At 33.4% G+C, this 7,966-nt stretch overlaps 1 long non-coding RNA gene across 3 annotated transcripts; it reads left to right on the top strand.

Moving 5' to 3' along the window:
• Positions 1-4,380: 4,380 nt before the first annotated feature.
• LOC140177289 (uncharacterized) lies at positions 4,381-6,970 on the top strand. Of its 3 annotated transcripts, none has more exons than XR_011869106.1 (6): positions 4,386-5,286; positions 5,362-5,430; positions 5,522-5,551; positions 5,750-5,782; positions 6,379-6,501; positions 6,665-6,970. It is a non-coding gene; the product is annotated as an uncharacterized lncRNA (long non-coding RNA). The 3 variants fall into 3 exon arrangements; XR_011869105.1 differs by having other exon boundaries at positions 4,437-5,286; positions 6,372-6,501; XR_011869107.1 differs by lacking the exon at positions 5,362-5,430 and having other exon boundaries at positions 4,381-5,286; positions 6,372-6,501.
• The last annotated feature ends 996 nt before the right edge of the window (positions 6,971-7,966 follow it).

The raw sequence follows: 7,966 nt of genomic DNA, 5'->3' as shown, positions 1-7,966 counted from the left end.
ATGGACAATTTGTGATCACAATTGAGGAGTATAACTAGGATAGGACTTCTAGTTCTCATACCTTGCCAAGAGTTTTGTTAGTTGCTAGTTTATTTTCATTACATTTTACATTTCTTGTCTCCTATCTCAAAAACCCCAATATACGACCCATAACCAATAACAAGAATACTCTATTGTAATTTCTAGGGAGAACGACCCGTGGTTCAATACTTCGGTTTATAAATTTAGGGGTTTGTACTTGAGACAAACACAATTTTTGTATGAAAGGATTATTGTTGGTATAGAGACTATACTTGCAACGAGAATTTATTGTGAATTCTAGACCACACAAAAGTCCTCTCATCAAGAGTGCACAGGAAAAAATACAGGAAGACCTCCACACAAGCAGGGAGCTCCAGATACTGACAAACTAGTTCAAAATCCTGGATGGCCGCCCATCTATTTAAATGTAGTTAAGATGGCGCCACCGAACATCGATTCAGCAAAGCTTGAACAAATGCAGGAAAGGGAAGCCGCATCCCCAACTGCGTGAACATAGACTCGTAAACCCACATCTTGTCGACGACTCGGGGAGAGTCAAAATTTACGTAGCAAACACTCTCATCCACCGCGGAAAGCAAAAGATCATACACTGGCCCTCCACCTTGCAACCCCCACATACCGCACCATCATCGTGCAACTTTTGGAGGTCGTCTTTCGTAAGCCGGGAATGCGTCCCGCACACGTCAGAGGTTACTGAATAACAAGCGTTCGGAACGCTTTCGGCCGGGAAAACGGAAACCTTAGCGCCCTAGTTCTCTGTCGGACCATACTTATAAATGAAAGGGGGCACCACCGTCATCCCACTCCCCAGAAGAAGAAAACTATACAGATTCTATACTAAAGGCGTCCAAAAGATATCTAAAAAATAGTGGCACCTTCCCTCTGTTTTCCTACCATCTTCAAGCTATGGCAAAACAGTGGCAGCCCCAGTAATTTCCTATTATCCCTACACTAAAATCACCTCCAAAAAGACAAATGCAAAAGGAAATAAATCAAAATAAAAACGTGAAAATAACAACAAGGATACCAACCTGATTCTCAGAAAGACAAAACGATAAAAGCAGAGATGCAGAGCACACAGAAAAATACAGCACAATTAGCATACCGAAACACAAAAATCCAGCCAAAAGCAACACAAAAAAGGAAATATGGAAACCACTTGAGCAAGGAAAATGGAAGAAAGAAGGAGGAGCAGTTACAAACAAAGAAAATAAAAAGAGAAGGAGAGGCGGTTACGAAATAAAAACCTCCAAATGTTTCAAATGAAATGCGGAGGAATGGAGGGCAAAATAGGAAAAAAAACCTGAAACTTCTCCCCTTGCATTAAAACGTCATTATGACGCACAACTGACAAACCCTTCAAAGAATGCAACGATCAAGAGATGAGACGGCCAAGTGCTCCACGGGTGTCCGATCCAGAAGGGAAGTTCGATGTATGTGGCACTTCATTCCCCATGCCAGGCTCGCAAATCGCAACCCCCACGGTAAAACGAACTCCTCCAGTGACGAGACTGCGCAAGCACACCCTCTCGATCCGGCGGCAACTGTTTCGAACCGGATCCCCGGGTCCCCTAGTCGAATAGCAACAACCCAACTACGCAGGCCCAGGCCACCACCACAGCCTAACTGCCTAGGGGACCTCATTATTTCAAATTCAAATACTTTCCTTACTTTAGACAACAAGATAAAGATAAGATAACGACTGCAAACTATATAAAGGGAGCCAAGGGCTCCCTCAAGTACGTTACACACTCATAACCCTCATCTATACCTCTGAGATCCATTCTGACTTGAGCGTCGGAGTGTCTTTGCAGGTATCACCCCTACGGCTCGAAAAGTCCAATCATGTCATCACCGAGACCGGCGAGTCCCCGATCCTTCTTTCAACCCGTACCAACGAAGTCTTGTACAATTTTATTCTAATTTACATTTCTATTTACTAAAAGCAATAAATAATATAAATATAAAAATATGTCTTTTGAATTTATTATAATTATATTTTATTTTCTATTTTAATATTATTTTTATTTTATTTTAATTTAAAATTAATAAAACAAATATTTTTATAAATATTAATAAAGAATTCGAATTTTTGTAATTATTTTTTATTTGATTTTCTTTGATAATATTGTTATTTTTATAATTGGTATTTATTAAAATTAATAAATAATATAAATATAAAAAATTAATTTTTCGAATTTTATATAATTATTTTTTATTTTCTATTTTAATATTGTTAATTTATTTTATTTTGTAATTATTAAAATTAATATTTTTATAAATATTAATACAAAATTTGATTTTTTTATAATTATTTTTATTTTATTTTCTATTACAATATTATTATTTTTTGTAATTTGTATTTACTGAAGGTAATAAATAATATAAATATAAAAAATATGTTTTATGAATTTATTATAATTATTGTTTTAATATTATTTTTATTTTATTTTCATATGTAACTATTAAAACTAATTTTTTATAAATATTAATAAAAAATTTGAATTTTCAATTATTATTTTATTGTAATTGGTATTTATTAAAATTAATAAATAATAAAAATATAAAAAAATTAATTGTTTTTCGAACTTGGAGTAATAATGTGAAATCGTTCCTATGAAACACGTGTGCTTCCCGTTGTATCTTCGTATCTCCCAACAGTCTTTCTTGCATATCAAGCTGATCTGGATAAGCCAATCGCACCCACGACCATACCTCTTGCATTTTGCATAGAACGTCTGTGACTCGGACTCATGAACAACATAATCGGCTCCTCTAGAGATAATGTAGCTCCGAATTGCTGCGATGATTGATTTTCTAGAATTGTATTCCATTTCGATGCTGAACTCCCCGTCCTCAAGATTAGCAACACCTATAGAAAAAAAATTATCACTAATCGATCCGTCTAAAAAACACATTAAGAAAAACATATTACTCACACCTCACGTACCTATGTTCACATATTTGAAAAATTCCGGTGCATGTATAGCGTCAAGATCCAAGATACGCATAAAAGTGGAATATCCATGGGTTGATTAGATGATGGTGGAACCACTACATCTTCTACGACTGCCTTACCTCCCTATTGCCATCCTTGTCCTCGTCACCGACTTCGTAGGTAGCTTCGAAATCCTGTTCGCTATCATTGTTTATTCCTTCGTACACTTCAACTCTGTCATCTTGCATGTCTAGATCCTGTTGAATCCCATCCATAGTTATATGTTCAAAGTCAACATACAGCTCAATATTTGAGTGTTAACACATGAGTTTGCTTGTGAATATGAAACATATACTGAATACTTATTTCGTCAACGCTTGGCATAATCTCAAACTGTATTAGGTTGTCGAATATGATAACTGGACTCCTGTAGAGAATGTTGTCCACCCTCTTTAAAATATCGCTCTCTATACTTTGACAGAGACTGTATTATAGTTTCGCAAATGTCCACTATTAGAAAACAGTAAATTACAGACGGATTTTTTTGACAGAATTTTTCTGTCGAAAATACCGACGAATTTCTAACAAATTTTTTGTGGGTAAAAAATTAAAAAAAATTGAAAATTTACGGACGGATTATAAGATTTGTCGGAAATTTTATTGGAAAAATTGAAATTTGATTTTAGATATTTTACCGACAAAAAATCCATCTGTAACGAGTGAATAAATATGTCGGAAATTTAAATAACCCTAACTTAAATACAATCTCAACCTTCGTTCCGTGGCTCCGTGGCTTCCATTCACACAAATAAAACCCACTCCTCTTTCCATAGATTCCTCTACCGCTGCTCTTGTCGTGTTTGCTCCCTTCGTCGCCATCGGGTAAGGATGGAAATAGGCCAGGCGGCCTGTCAGGAGCCTGCAGCCTGACCTGTATTTGACCTGGCCTGTTATAAAACAGGCACAGGCTTAGGTCTTTATAAAAGTCTTAATATATTAATAGGTCAGGTCCAGGCTTATTAATTAGTCTGCCTGACTTGTTAAAACATAATTCAATATATAAATTATTTTTTATTATTAATACAATTATTAGATATTTTAAATTTATTATATTTTATTATAAATATTTTTATATATTTTAAATACTTTAAAATTTTAAAAATTTTTATAAATATTAAATATGATATATTATATATAAATATTTTTATTAAAAAATAATTTTTTAAAATAATATTTTTATTTTTATAAAAAAAAATTATCAGACATTTTAACAGATTATAGGCCATGCCAGACTGAATAACAGATGAGACTTAGTATTTTTAAAAAAAGCTTATAATAAACTGCAGGCTAAACTAAGGTCAATTAACTATATGAAAAATTAGGCCTGTTAAGAGCAAAGCCTGGCTTGATTCCACTTTCCACCCCTACCATCGGGGCAAAGCTCTGTCCACCGCTGTTCTCGTCGCGTCTGCTCCCTTCGTCGCCATCGTAGCACGAGCTCTCTCCCGCCACCGCTCTCGACGCCTCTGCTCCCTTCATGGCATCGTCACACAAGCTCCCTCCACCGCTGCTCTCATTGCATCTGCTCCCATTTGCTCTCAGTTCTTCCTTCTCGTAACATGTCTAATCTCAACTCTTCAATTTTTTAAGCTAATTTTAATTAGGGATTTATTTGTTCTTGATACAATCTGTCATCATCATCATGATGCACTTATCCATTCTGCCATTCATAATCAATTTAGCATTGTTCATTTTCATTTTTCAATTCTGCCTCTGCCTCTGCCATTTTTTTTGCTATTTATTTTTTGATTTTTATGTTGATCAATGTGTTATTGTTGATTTAGTGCTAATGTTGCTGCTGCTATACATATGTGGCAACTTAGTTACTGCTATACATATGCGCAATTAAGTATAGGATTTCTTTATTTTGCAATATATTTGTTCCAAAACTTTTCAGAGTAATTTGCTTTTGCTGGAATTGTAGGTTTATGCAGTTCACTTTAAGGGCAACAAGAAGCTACTTCGGGAGTACCCAAACCTCTTCAATTACACTAAAGACATCTTCCAAATTCCCAGCATGAGTAGCACCGTGAACATGGAACATATAAAGTTGCATTACTATGGAAGCCATCCTTCAATCAATCCATTCGGAATCGTTCTTGCTGGACCAGATATTGATTATTCTTCCCCTCATGACAGAGGTTTTCTGCATAGTCCACGAGAAATTTGGTGCCTCTTTAAGTAACTAAGTAACCAAGTCCTTCAATTTGGCCCTTCATTCTCTCCTCACTTCTTGCTCCAACCAGGTACCCTACTCTCTTTCTTACTTTCTTCTTTTCCATCCCCAATCACAATCTCTTATTCTTTCTTTCCATCTGTAGGAGTTCAATCAAGCTTTCTCAACTTTTACTGACACTGAAACACAATTTTCTCATTGTCTATTTCTTCAGGTATCACATCCTCATATTAATTCTTTCTTTGCTGTTACAACTTAAAATTATGCCTCTCACTCTCACTCTTTCGCAATTCTGAATCTTTCAGCTCATCACTTTGTTGCATCAAAACATAGAGGTATGTTTATAATTTCTTGCTTTAGTTATTATGCCAGCTATGCCATTATAGACTAGACAGTTAATTGATTAGAACGCAGTACTACTTTTTTCACATAAATGTAGTTCTATACACATTGCAAGAATTTTAAGCATATAACAAGTTCCTATTATTATGATAAAAGTTCCAATTCTAAATGCTGTCATTCAATTTTTACAGGAAGAGTTTAAGTCAATCTGCCTTCGAACAAAGGTACAGCTAACTATTTTTCCTTTTGTTTTATTTTATAATTTCAGGAAGAGTTTAATGTAGAATACAAACATTAAATATATTTTTCACATCTCTAAAGCTCTAAAACTAAAACCTTCTTGTACAATAAATATATTTCTCCACCTATCTTGTACAATAATTATTTTTTAATGTAGAATAAAAACAAAGGAGTAGATCCAAAGTGTGATTTGAAAATTTGTTAGTTTAAAACTAGTTTATTTGTATAACTCTTTTATTTGTATAACTCTTTTATATTACTCTTTTGTATAACTAGTTTATTTGTTTTAACATTCCATCCACTTCTGAACCTGAATCTCCTCAGAGGCATTTATGCTTATGATAAACTTTTACTAGTCTCTTTAAAATATATATATATATATATATAATCATTTATAATGTATAGTGCCAGCATAGAACCTAGCATGGTGTTTGCAATGTTATGCTTTATTATGCGTAAACTACCGTATTGTTTGTCCCACCAATGTATTTGTCATGTACTTTTAGTTGAAATTTTGGAATGTAAAACTTCTATTATTAAACTAATATGGTTTGTTCTGTACGTTTTGAAAAGCCATCAGCTATTCAGCAAAGGGGAATAGTCCCATTCTGCAAGGTTAAAAGCTTATGGCCAGGTGGAAAACGCAAACTCAAGATCCCTCCAATGTTAGCTTATGGCCCTGAACCTGCTGGATGCTTCTCAGGTTATTTGTATTTCATTTCATCCCCTGGCTTATTTGTTTTAGAAAACGTATTCTTTTTATTATACTTACTCCATCTACATGAGATTTTTTGTGTTACTATAAGACAACTCCCAGTCATAGCTGTTGATTGAGATTTTGACTTGGTTTGTCATTTTTTTGATAGGTGACTGCAACATACCCGACAATGCAACTCTTCTATACGACTGCAACTCTTCTATACCCGACAATGCAAGGAATCATTCATGGAGTTGAAAGTTGATGAGCTAATCATGGAGATAATGTCCATATACATAAGAATGCTGGCATTCAAAATTTATATGATGCTATAAGAACAATACACTGAGTTTATATTTTGAATTATAGTTGATGTATCAACATATTTTATTGATGTATGATTCTTACTTATTATTATAGTTGATGTATCAATACACTTTATTTATGTTTTGAATTATATTGACTTACTTGTTTATAGTACTTTTCTTTTAGTTTAACAATAATAAATTTGTTTATTTTTTGAAATATTATAAATATTCGAATACAAATTAGATAAAAATTTGTATTTATTAAATTTATATTTATTTTGTATGAAAATAGATTTATTTTGTTGATGTATGATTTAGGGGTGAGCACGGGTAGCGGGTACCCGATTACCCGTCCCAATCCGAACCGAACCAATTAAATTGGTTCTGGAACCAATGGGTAATCGGGTCCAACTCGAACCAAACCGATGGCCTTTGTTAGTGATTGGTTCGGATATCGGTTTTGGGGTGCGAAATCCGAACCAACCCGTGAATCCGATCATATATATATATATGGTTTTTAGTGAGTTTTCTATTGCACTTTTGTATTAGACAAAGATTATTCACTATTAATATGTTTGGATTTTAATGAGTTTTGTATTTGGTGTTTAACATGTTTGGATTATTTCTATTGATGTTAAATGTTTATTGTATTTGTTGAATTTTTAAGATAAAAATTTGTTTTTTTTATGAATTTTAAAGTCATCGGGTATCCAATTACCCGAATCGAACCAATTCGTTTTTAATCGGTTTGGTTTGGTTCAGGTACATACACAAAAAAATGCAAATCCAAACTAAACCGAACCAATTACATTTTGATCGGTTTGGTTCTAATTTCACCTTGAACCCGAACCAAACCGACCCGTGCTCACACCTAGTATGATTCTTACTTATTATTATAGTTGATGTATCAATACACTTTGTTTATGTTTTGAATTATATCGACTTACTTGTTTATAGTACTTTTCTTTTAGTTTGATAATACAATAATAAATTTGTTTATTTTTTGAAATATTATAAATATTCGAATACAAATTAGATAAAAATTTGTATTTATTAAATTTATATTTATTTTGTATGAAAATAGGTTTATTTTGCAATGGAAAAATCTAAAAATAGTTATATTTTTTACCTTACTAATAGATTTACAGATGGATTTTCTGTCT

The sequence above is a fragment of the Arachis hypogaea genome, chromosome 12 (assembly GCF_003086295.3).
Source record: "Arachis hypogaea cultivar Tifrunner chromosome 12, arahy.Tifrunner.gnm2.J5K5, whole genome shotgun sequence".
Classification (NCBI taxonomy): domain Eukaryota; kingdom Viridiplantae; phylum Streptophyta; class Magnoliopsida; order Fabales; family Fabaceae; genus Arachis; species Arachis hypogaea.
The sequence above is the reverse complement of the archived record's forward strand: the minus strand, read 5'-3'. Positions and strand labels throughout refer to the sequence as shown.